The sequence below is a fragment of the Pinus tabuliformis genome, chromosome J, assembly GCF_031772625.1.
Source record: "Pinus tabuliformis cultivar Carrire ecotype Pingquan chromosome J, CPIR1, whole genome shotgun sequence".
In the NCBI taxonomy this organism is placed as follows: domain Eukaryota; kingdom Viridiplantae; phylum Streptophyta; class Pinopsida; order Pinales; family Pinaceae; genus Pinus; species Pinus tabuliformis.
Genome location: NC_142295.1, coordinates 1,135,059,685 through 1,135,073,144, shown reverse-complemented (window position 1 = coordinate 1,135,073,144; position 13,460 = coordinate 1,135,059,685).

Here is a 13,460-nt window from a genome sequence, read left to right as displayed (position 1 = left end):
ACCCTCGTATTTATCTCAAGCAACAATGGAGATCAGCACAAGAAATCGACATCCCATAGCAGTGGTAGCATACATGGTCTATGTATATCAGGGCACTTCAGGAAGCACATATCATCCTAAATTAAGAACCTGACATCCTCGTCTGGACACCAGCTATACATGGGAGATATAGTCCCAAGCTCGGATACCTTCATCTAATGGAAGCCCAGAAACCAACCCAGCTACAGAGCTGGTGGCAGAGCCTATGGAAATTAAAAGTTGCCCCTCGATCCAGGTTATTCATGTGGTTTGTTCTTAATAACAAGACCCCGACGGGCTAGGCCCTCATGCACCGAGCGATTTATGGTCTGAGCAGATGTGTATTATGTCTGCAAGCATCTGAATCCAATGAACACTTATTCCTTATTTGCACACATGTCACACACTATTGGCAAGATATCACACAGTAGCTAAGAATTAGAAATTCTTGGCAGGGGACATCACCTATACAAGCTTGGCATAGTTGGATAACTACTCATCCTAATCATAAAGAACAGTGCCTCCCTCTCATTATCTGTTGGACTATTTGGCTTGGAAGGAACCGATGCATCTTCAAAAACCAGCCTGTAAATTGGCAGCAGCTCACAGTACAGGCTATGTCTGCATACAATGATGTCCCCGAGGATCCGCCTTCTCGAACCCGCATTATTACTGGGCCGGGGAACATTGATAAAACTCGACCATGGGCTTTCTTCGACGAGGCCGCACAGCCACATGGATGTGGGGGGGGGGGGGGGGGGTTCTATTTACACCTCACCAAGAAGCACTGCTTCAAAGTCAAACTAGGCCTGGGAGATGGAACCAACAACTATGCTGAACTCCTAACCCTTACACATCTGTTGCATTTCACCCTTGCGCATGATTGCATATCTGTTTAGATCTTTGGAGACTCACAAATTATCATTAATTGGTTCAATGATATAAATCAATGTCATGCCATTTGCCTTCAAAATATACTATTGGATGTGTAAAATCTCAAAACACGATTTAATCAGATCTCTTGTCAACACATTCACATGGAAAACAATGAAGATGCTGACGGGCTTTCCAAGGATGGCTCGCTACTTCCCAGAGGCTTGTGGATAATAAGTGAACAGGTGGACATAGAAATCTATCAAGACCACCATCGACCGTACATAGACCGAGAATATTACAGGGTGGATCTGCCATAGAAATATGATCGATTATTTTTTGTTACAGACTATCTATAAACAAAACTATATATTTATTTTTGGCTTTTTTGTATTAGCTCAACACAGACAGCATTTATATTTGCAAATGACCGGCTTTTGCACTATTCAAAATATGTATATAGCTCTAAACTGAACAGTTTGATACTGCATATGCCAACAGGCATCTACTACATGTAATTTTTCTCACATATATGAAAGATTACGATTTTTCTCTTTGGAAAAAAAAAAAGAATATGTAAGAAGTAATTCAAGGTTGAAAAATAATTATAATTTATAATTCACTTTAGTTCTGAAAAAATGGAAGTCTTATATCTAGTTGTTAAGTCTTAAAAACTTATCTTGTGCTTCCATGACTTATACTACTAGTAAAATCAAAAATATATTATGGTTTTGGTCTCAACTGAAAGTACAAGACATGTCAAGATAGAGATTTTCGTACACACATGATCAATTAAGCAAGTTGAGCAACTAAGAGAGGAGGGTAGCGGGATGTGAGATTCAAGTAAAGGTGAATCTAGGAAGATTTGAACATGTTTCAATACATATGTATGCATCATAAGATGTAATTTATATAGTCATACGAACAAATCATACAATCATATGTACAATATATATAAATTATTTGTCGTAATGCCCATATAGTCAATTGTACAACCATACAACATTCATACTTTCTCAACATATTATTATACTCAAAATCAATGTGATTTCATTTAACCACTCAATGTTGTATTTTTAGTGAGAAACTTGTGGAGGTTTCTTCTAAGTTCTTAAAATGAATGAAAATTAATTTAGAGTAATTACTTGTGTATTTATGAAATTGATTTTAAACTTTAGCTATTTAATTTTTAGTTATTGTATAATTAATGCTATGATTTGAAAATTATTTCTGCATTAATTAAATTTAAGTAATTGAGATATTATGTACTTGAATCATCTAATCTTCGAAATTTTCACACCCAACAAAACCAAAAGTACTTGATGGATAAGAAAGTGCCTATGATACTTTGAATACCCCTCAATATTGTTGCACATGGGACTACATTAACAACTACACTATAATAAATATATGATACTTTGAATACCCCTCAATGTTGCTCCCAAAGATCAAAACCTATGACTTGAAAACTCAAATCAAAGAAACCACCATGGCCATGTATTGAAACATGCTATGGTTTACTAGAATCTAACATCCATTTCCAAACAACAATTTTGACAATTTGACACTACCATGGATAGAAATTAATTTTCCCAATTCCCCAATATTATGGGTTAGAAACAGTTGATCTCCCTACAATTTTTCATACTCCAGTGGCCACATTAAATGAACTAGAAATGTATTTATGTAGCAATCAATTATTGAGATGAACCCAACAATTTTTATTCAGTCCACAACATTTCTCACCTACATGTTGTTCTTTGAGATCTCAAGACCTTCTTTTGCATGGTTAAGTGACACGGAGGTGTGTCACTAGTCCTACACAGCTCCTTGGTGGGATTCAACCAAGCTCACCATCATAGTTTCCTTTCACAATATCACTTTGCTTAGCCTTGAGAGACCTCACATAGGAAGAGATCAATGAAACTCAAAACTATGGAATAAATTTGCACTACATGAATTTTTGATGAATTTTTTTACGTTTGTGTGGTTGTAGTATAGGGTATCCCCCTCATTCATATTTTTTACCACCACTATTACAGCAATAAAATAATAAACTAAATATTTGTTAATGAATCCATCATGATTCATTGACCTATTAGTTTCCATCTTCTCTCCTATTTAGGAACCCCTTCGTTCAACACATTTTAGGCTTGAGATGGTCATTTCTACACTCACTTCCCCATATTCTCTCGAGGTTTGGAAAGTGGTGGATTGACTTATCTTTCCTAAGGTGTTATCAAGTTAGTGATGCATCCTCATATCTATTTCAAGCTCTAGTTTACATCCAAATTTGTTCATAAAGCGAGTGGTAAAGGAGGTTGGATAGGAAGGAGTATAATTTGAGTAGGTAGAATGGTTAAGAACATGTGATTCCTCCTAAGATGTCAAGGGTCCAAAATGAGAGGGATAGATTATCTACACCTTGAGATACTTTAGTAGTCAAATTCAAAAGGTGTAGATTATGTACACCTTCCTAAAATTTAGTAGTCAAATCCAAAAGAGGTAGAGTATGTACAGCTTCACAAACTTTAGCATCACATAAAAACAAGGGAATCTAATACACCAATTCAACTCCTTCTATGTCTAAGTAAATTAACATAATTTTATTTTTCTAAAATATGTTAGTAATTAACATGGGCGAGACGAGACAACTCATTAGTGGATCGTGATAAGACCTCATCAAGATAAGGTTTACAACTCATGAAATTTGTATTCTCAAACTCCGTGATTATCTAGGGACTCACAATCTAACACCCCCCCCCCCCCCCCCCCCCAATCATAAGTCTAAATAATTGAATAACACATGTACCAATAATTTTTTTCATTTTCAATCTAGAACTCATGAACTGGGTTTCGATGAAGATATGCATGAAAAACTTCTAATATCTAAATATCTAGAATTGATCAACTGCTATGTCTAAACATTTTATGTTGAATGACTATCAACTTTTATTTTTAGGAGACCAGTTACTATATTGGACTTCTGATTGAAATTTCAGTAATATAACTTCGAAACTTGAAGCCTGATTATCTGATATTTCGCCCATGTTAGGTGAAAGGTGGGAATTTTTCAATAGTTACATTTGAGAAGGATCCAAGATGGGACTTTGGATTATTTAGGTGGTAATTTTTTGGTTGACCACTAACCATGCTGCATTTAAATTGGCAGTCTATGTTTACCACTAACTAGATTGATTTGAATAATGTGGTGGTTTATGGTTTACCACTAACTATATTCAATTCATCAATTTATTCCCCCCTCCCCCCCAAAGGTGTAGGAGAGTTTCTTTTATCAGTGTGATCCCCCATCAATGGATAATGTGAAAACTTCATAGAACAACCTTAAAATCGACACATCAATGTAATCATTCTCCCTAGTGTTAGAAAACCTTGCAATATTTTTCATAAAATTTCCCATGTTGATCTTCTCAGAAAAATGTGTGTGTGTGTGTGTTTTTATATTACCTTCAATCATTAATGATGATGAGTATAAGGTTATTTATGTAGATCCATAGCAAACCCAAATTATTCTCAACATCGTGTCCCAGCTATCTTTAAATTGTGGTTTTGTATCATTGATGATGATCATTATGTCTATAGGCATGTCTATTTTGGAATATGACTTCCAGAATTTTAATTTAATTATCAATAATTATTAGGTGGATGGTAAGGATTTAACCTCCATAGAATATTCTTAGTAGTATTCACAAATCAAAGGTTGGGATTGATTTCCAAAGTAGTTATGTTTTTTTTTCTTTTACTTAAATTCATTAATTAAAAAAGAATCATATGAACAAGTGTTATATGAAATGAGTTGTGGTTTTGTAGGCATGTGGTATTGATAATCCATGGCATTTTAACAAAGCCTATCTACATATTAAGAATCTATGTGATAAAGTGGGGGTGAATCTCCATGATTAAGAATATTGTTACATGTTTTTTAAAATGTATAAATGTTTAACTTATATATTAATTATTTTTATCATTAATAAAAATTATAATCATTTTAAATAAAGTTATAATTTAGTTCATTCATATGATTTTTTTAGTTTTAATAACTTGAGATGTATGATAAAGTAAGTGTTTTGATGCTTACTATTAATTGGTGTCTATCAACATTTACTAGCCATATAAATTCTCATTAAATTTATATTGTTGTGTTAATTCTATCTTAATCAAGATTGATTAACTGTACAAAGACTTAACAAAACATTGTTTGTAGTTTGTTTTTACTTATTCCACAAATGGTTTCCCGTCTTTAAGGGGAACATTATCATTAAATATATTTTAATCTAACAAATGTATTATTTTTTCTCTATGCATTTCATCGGGATAGATTGGTAGCTATTATTGGTTTTTAAATTTTTATTTGAAACATTTAAAATATTTTTCGCGAGTTAATTTTATCTTGTTTAAGTTACTTATCTAACCTCGTGACCATATCTATTGGGTACTACAGTAACAACATAATAAATTTTGGGAAATTTTCACAAATATAATCAGAGTATTAGGTTGTGTTAGGCCCCTTGACATCATCTCTTATGGAAACTCACTAACGGATCTCTAAAATGATATCACTCATGTCTCAATGAGCACCATGATGATGATGCATACCATCACTTATAAATGCCTTTTGAGTGGAGGAAAAATTATAATCAAGGAACTTTGTTACCTAAATTAAAATAAGAGGATAGGATGGTGCACATGGGTAATGAGATAATCCCTTCTACAAACATTATCTTTCTTAAAACCTCTTAATCTATTACTTCAATAGAAATAGTCGATTTGTAAATTTTCGTGGATATTCCACTAGATAGTTTGTTAAAACAAATCTGACAAAATTACATTTGAAATTTGAAATTCCACACTATTACAATTTTATTTCATTTTATATTTATGAATCGGTACAATAGTTTTAATAGTGCATGTCTGCGAATTAAAAAATTTATGAAAAGAACAGATAATAATGAAATAAAATCTCACACACACATTTGACACAAGATATGGCCTAGGAAACCCTTTCACGATTAAAACCTAGTGGGAAGGTGAGGTTGCTCTGCTCTCTTTCTTTGAATAGAAAATGTTTGTGAGTATAAAGAAGTATGGTTTGTAGCATGTGGGCTACTACAATGCACAAATTCTCTCTGTATTATCTATCTCCTATCCCTGTCAGCTAATTTTTCTCAATTATGGAACAAATGCACTTGAAAGAATGGAACCTCGTTTCCTCCCAGTGGCCCGATTAAAACATAGCCTGATAGCCTACTAGTGGTTAGGTTTGACTGCCTAAAATCTTAATTAGAGTTACAATATAGAGTCTTCTAGAGTCTTATACATCATAATCATGTGGCTAGCCCATTTTTCATGAATAATGGGGGCTGACATAGCATCCTCTCAAATTATTGTGGTGAAAATAGGAAGATCAACTTCTGAGTGGAACAACTTTCGCATACGAACTCCAATTGACGTGATTCTTGTGTCATTGGAAAGGTTTCTATGTGTATAATAGTAAAAAAAGTTTCCACACTAAATCCGAAAAAAAATTCCCCCCAAAAAAACGCCATCTGACACCACAAAACACTCCCTAAAGGTTTCAAACCCCAATTTGTCAAACTAGTTCCCACTGGTAAAAATGGTCATGAGAGTTGATTCCTCCACTTTTTCCACTCTCAAAGCATATAGATGGATGATAAATAATACAATGATCCAATCTAAATCACATCTCCCCATTTTTGGAGGCTTTTGGTTCCCAAAATATTTTACTTAATGAGGTGAGGAAATTTTTCCTCCACCTTCTCTCGGGTGTACCATTTAGCTTTCCTAAAAGTTGTCCTTTCATCCCAATTTTCCAAAGGTTATGTTTCCCTTGTCTCATAGTTCTAGACCTCTTCTGCAAAATTGTATCTTCTGTCGACTTTGCTTGAGAATTTGGTGCTAAATCCTCCACAAAAGGTAGTATATGTTCCTCTTATTGATCTATCATGGAAGGCCAATAGAGTTTTAGATTCTTTACATTTACAACCGAGTAAATGCACATGTATGGTGGTAAAATAAGTCGATAGGAATTATTATCCACCTTCTCTAGTATCTCGAAGGGACCACACCTCGGAGGCTTGATTTTCTTTCCAAGCCCTTGTAGCCTCTCCTTGTTCAAATATAACCATACTTTATCTCCCACCTTTAATGATTTCTCTGTTCTATGTTGATCATGCTTGACCTTATATTTATCTTGTGACTTTTGCAGTTTCTCTTGTACCTGTATATGGATCTGCTTGATCTTCTCTCTAAAATTTTCAACCCTTAAGATCTTCCCTCACTCTTTCTTGTTTCCCATATGCAATGTCCAAAGGTGAAGGCAGAAAATATCCAAAACAAGTTTCAAATGGGGACTTCCCTGTAGAAGTGTGGATTGCTCTATTATAAGAATGATGTCTATATACCAGATTTTCATCCCAAGTATTTGGATGCTTCTAGTTTTATCCCCTCAGAATTTGCACCAAAATTCTTGTTGACTACGTTCATATCCCTATATGTTTATGGATGGAATGTTGTAGATTTATTCAAGTCCATGATCATATTCTCCCATAATGTAGTTCAGAATGCACTAAGAAATATTGTGTTCATGTCTGAAACGATGCTCCTTGGTATCCCAAAGTGCACCCAAACTTATCCAAATAACAAGTTTGTTTATTCTTGCCCAGTAATGGCCTTTTAACAGGTCATCAAAACACACATATTGTTAATCCTATAATCTACCATGAATACGTAGTCATGTCCCTTCCTAGTTTTTAGTAAACCTCCCATAAATTCCATGGAAATACTCTCTAAAGGACAAGTGGCTACAGGTAAGGAATGATATAGTTCATGTTTCTTGTTGCTAGGCTTACTGGTACAAGAAAGCATGCATCCTCTTATGAATCTAGCTACATGTTCTTACATCTCGAGCCAATACACATACCTCTGCAAATTGGTCATAGTCTTCCATGCACCAAAGTGCCTTACAACCTTGGAAGTGTGAGCCTCGCTAATCAACTGCAATCGCTCACCTTTAAGAACATGTAGCTTATCTCGCTCGTAGAGTAACCCACCCTGGAGATGGTGGTCAATGGTGTTATCGCCATCGTGCACATGACTCTGATTCAGCAACTATTGAAACATCTGCTTGAAATCCTCTCCCTTTGAATACGCCTCTATATATGCATCATGGATGAATGGATTCATGTTCATAAGAGTTCCCAAAGCTGTGAATTTGGTGTGGTTGGCCTTGAAATCATGTCATCCAACTTGTTTGTGTTACCCTTCTTGTACTTAATCACTAAATGAAATTGTTGTAGAAACCCCATCCACTTGTAATGTTTGGTTTGTTGTAGCTTACTTTGGGCCTATAGTTACTATAGTGGTTGGTGATCTGTGTGTATTATTGTCTCCTTTCCCATCAGATAGTGCTTCCACTTATTTATAGATTTCACTGGGGAATAGAGCTCTTTGTCATAGGTAGGGTTGTTAAGAACTATCCCATGAAATACTTCAGAATGGTAGCATATAGGCTTTTCTCCCATTATCAAGACCACCCCCATAAAATACCCACTCACATTTGTCTCCACTTCAAAGGATTGATGCAATTTTGGCAATCCCAGAACTGGTGTCTGACTGATCTTCTTCTTTAGCTCCTTGAAAGCCCCATGTTAACCCTTTCACCACTAGAAACTCTTTCCACTTGATTTTATGTCATGGAGCGGTGTTACTACCACTGAAAACAAGGTTATGAATTTCCTTAGGTATTGTGCTACCCCAATGAAACTCCTAACCCTCATAAACACTAGTAGGAACTAACTATCTCATGATGGCCTCCATCTTAGGAGGATCTATCTTCAGCTCTCCTCCACCTTTCACATACCCTAGATACACCAAAGGTTGTTGTGAAAACTCACGCTTCTTGATATTTGCTAGCAGGCAGTGCTTCTTTAATGTCTCTAGCACCTACAACAAATGTGAGATGTGCTCCTCCTAGTATCATTGTATACTAGTATATTGTCCAAATAGCTAATAACAAATGAATCTATAAAAGGTCGCAGTACATCATTCATTAATCTCATAAATTCATTCGGTGCATTGCATAGGCCAACTAGCATGACTAACCACTCATACAAACCTTGTCTGGTTTTGAAGGTCATCATCTATGTATATTCTTCTCTAACACGAACCTAGTGCTATCCAGACTCTAAGTCCAGTTTGGTGAATTATTTTACTTGCTACAAATGATCCAGTAGATCATCTATCCTAGGAAGTGGTTACCAAGTCCTTTCCTTCTATCCTTCTTTGGCACAATGATGATGGGTGACCAACGTGGTGATGTACTTAGTCAAATGAAACCATGTTCCAATATTGGTTGCACCTATTTCTTCACCTCATCTTCTTCTATAACATACTACTATATAGCTCAATGTTTGGCAATGGGGATTCCATCAATAGTTGGATCGTTCCACTTCCCTCTTAGGTGGTAACCCTTTATGCTCCTGGAACACGTCCATGTATTCCTTTAGAAAATATTCTAGTTGTTGTTTACGTTTCTTGGTACATCCCTCCAAGGATGTCTTTCCTATTACTGACTCTTATACAGACTCATTTTCTCTTAAAAACAAAAAAACATACTTCTTGTTGGAACTAGTTAATTTCTTGGCTTTGTTGGCACTTACTAGTGAAATTTTCAACTTTCCTTTGTGCGCATTGATGGTGAACGATTTTCCATCCTTGACGATCCGATATTGGTTGGATCTCCACATGCATATTTCATCTCACATGTACATAGGGACTTCCAAACATGACTCCACATACATCAAGGGGAACCATATCTAGTTCTACTTCATCAACAAAATCAACACTGATGGAAAATCTAAATTTTCACAATTTTGTTACCTTCAACTCTGCATCCTTGTTTACCCATCACAATGTATACGGGCTTGGATGATTACGAACTTCCAATCCAAATTTCTTGACCAGCTTTGCGGCAATGAGATTTTCCTATAATCTTGAGTCAAACAGAGTATCAATCTTTGTCTTCTTAACATGTATCTTTATATGGAAGAGTTTGGTCATTTGTTTCTCTTCTTGTTGCTAAAAGCCACTCAGATTCACCTCCTTTAGCACTGATGTACCATAAAATCTTCTCATCCATGTTTCAAGTTGCCTTCAACTTAGTTACTCGAATCAGTGCCCATGAGCTTATTCTTCTTATTATCCTTCCTTTTTTTCTTCGAGTTAAGCTTTGGATTCAACATCCAACACTTCTCCTTTGTATGGTCGTCAATGTTGCAGTGGTTGTAGTGGTTTCTAGGATCTTTTCCCTGATTTTTTGTGGTTGTCATGTTTTTATATTTTCCCCCTTTTCACTTCAGTTCTTCCCCTCCTTAAAAGTGTCTTGTTTCTCCTTTTGCTTCAATCCACTTGATTGTGCTTTCTCCAGGCCTATGTTCTCTATATATTGTGTTTGTACACAAGCCTCGTCCAATGATTTGGAATTGAACAGCATCACTTGCTCCCACAGATGGCAATGTAGACACCCAAATACTTGAGGAGTACATCTGGGTTCTTTTGGAAGATACCTAGCATTATGGCCATCTTTTTGAACTATGTGGTGTACTCTTCCATTTTTTGCGCCATCTACTTCTTGAAGTAGTGTCATTAGATCCATTGGTCCTCTATGTACCCAATAGTAAATTTGTGACTTAATGAGGGTTTTGAAGTCCTCCAACTTAGTCACTCAAGGCTCTCCCTCCAACCCCAGGCTCTTTGCGTGTCTTTCACACCAAGTTAGGTTATGGCCCTCTAATTTTAGTTGCACAAATGAAATATTTTATTCTTCTTCAATTTGATGGACATTAAAATACACTTCCATTTGTTGCAGCAAGTGATTTAGGTAAAGATAATCGATCTTGTCGTGGTATGGCCTGATATCGACCTTCACTTTCATTTTGAATAGGGCTTGTGATTAATTTACAGAACTCGAACTGGGTTGGTATTTTTTAGGTCCTTCGTTCAGTTGGTTCTTTGTTTCTTCCCGATTTCCTTATCCCCCCTCTAATTCATCCTCTGTGTTAGAACCCCCATCTTCTCCAAATATCTCAAGCTTATTGCTCAGGATTTTCATGAGGATATTTACATGACGATTTATATCAGCGACCTATTGTTCCAGTCGTGAAAACCTCTCCTTTACAAGATTGTGAGGGTTATTCACATATTCGTTGACCATGATTAGGGTTTTATGATTTTTGGCCCATCCAATATAGATCCCCTATAAATATCCAAAATATGCCCAAAGATACCTGATTTGATACTAATATAATCCATAAAATTATGTGGATATTCTACTAGATAGTTTGTCACAACATATCTAATAAAATTACATTTAAAATGTGAAATTCCATAGTATTACAGATTTATTTCTATTTAGATTTCTGGATCTGTACAATATTGTTAATAGTGCACACATGAAAATTAAAAAACTATGCAAAAAAAAAGAGAACAACCAAATAAAATCTCACACGCATTTGACCGAAGATATGACCTGGGAAATCCTTTTTGGAGAAAAACCCAACTATAAGGTGAGGTTTCTCTTCTCTCTTTCTCTGAATGGAAAATGTTTGTGAGTACAAAGAAGTTTTGCATGTGGCTTGTGGGCTACTACAGTGCACAAATCCTCTCTATGTGCTCTATCTCCTATCTCTCTCATTTGTTTTGCTCATCTATGGAACAAATGAACTCAAAAGAATGGAACCCATTTTCCTCCTAGTGGCTCGGTTATAACATAGCCTGATAGCCTACTAGTGATTGGGTTTGACTACCTCAACTCTTAACTAGATTTACAATATAGACTCTTCTAGATTATTCTACATCATAATCATGTGGCTAGCCCATTCTTCATGAATAATGGGGGCTAATGTGGCATCCTCTTGAATTATGGTGGTGAAAACAAAAAGGTCAACCTCTAAGTGGCATAACTTTTGCATACAAACTCTGATTGATGTGATGCTTGCACCACTAGAAAGGTATCTATGTGTAGAATAGGAAAACTAATTGTGCCAAATTGGTGAAGTTTCACCCCAAAAAATGTCATTTGATGCCTCGAAACGCTCCTGAAAGGATTCAGACCCCAATTTTCCAAACTGGGTCCCACCAATAAAATGTTCCTTAGAGTTGATTCCCCAACTTTTTCCACTCTAAAAGCATCGAGATGAAACAATATAATAATCCAATCTGGATCAATCGTACTATTGGATTTAGGCTTGGTTTATATTTAGTGTGAAGGGAAACGTATTTTAAATCATAAAAACCTCCCAATATTTCTAAAATTAATTTGGATCTTATGATCTTCCTCATGATTCAAGGGTGAGTGATTTTTATGATGGAAAAAGATATATACCACATAGACCATATGTATGGAAACATACCAATTTTTCTCTCCAGTCCCTTCATGTAGGTTCTATCCTTTTATAATAAATGGAATTTTGAAAATATTTGTATGAACACTTCGAATATGGCCTACCTTTTGCACATGAGGAACCCATCCTAAGACACCTTCTTTCATCCCACACTTCATAATCTCTAAGTGGTTTGATACATTTACTCAAGGAAATTTGTACATGATGAAACCATCAAACATTCCCCCAATAAGGAAATTTTTAGTAATTCAATACTTGCATTTGTCATTAACCAAAAGTTACTTGAGATGAATACTAGTTAACTAATAGTCTTGCTCCTCCTCAAACTGTGAAACTTGATCAAATTGAAATATTTATCCATTAAACCCTTTATATATATGGTATTATTTCCTTTTGTTGTTTACTTGCTCTTCTATGCTTGCATTAGTGCCCAAAAAAACAAATAAAGCAATTGGGCACCATTTGCATAATTGAAACCTTGAATTTAAAGGTACCACATTTCGAATAATAAATGAATATCAATTGACTAGTAGTTCTACTCTAAAATTGTGAAATTTGATTTGCAATGAAACCATTAACAAAACCACAGATTAACAAAGAAAAAATTGTTGAGCTCTATTTTCCTTTGTTGTTTACTTGGTCTCATTTGTTTGCACTTGTGCCAAGAATTACAACTAAATTAAACTAGCATCGTTTGCATATTTGAAACCTGGATAGGTATTGTGTTTGGAAGAATAAAATTTTAAAATACATTTTTTTAACCATAAAAAGTTTATAGTGAGAACCATTGAAGTCGTTCTCACTATAAATCTTTGCTCTCACCAAGAACAAGAAAGCTAGCACTAACTAACTTATGGCTTAGCAAAGACCAAGACATCCTAATACACAACCATAAAGATCTCATACCTTCTAGTCTCATCACAACAAACCAAATGTCTTATTGAAAAAAATAAAATAAAAATACATTTATTACATTTTTGTTGGAACTGAACGCTAGAATCAAAAGATGCCAAATGGAATAAAAAATACTTTAGGAAAGTCATTTAAAACCTAAGTAAAAAAAGAGTCTACCACTAGATCCTTAACTTCAAGTTGATATGTCCACTCTTGTTGTCGTTGTGGACTTGT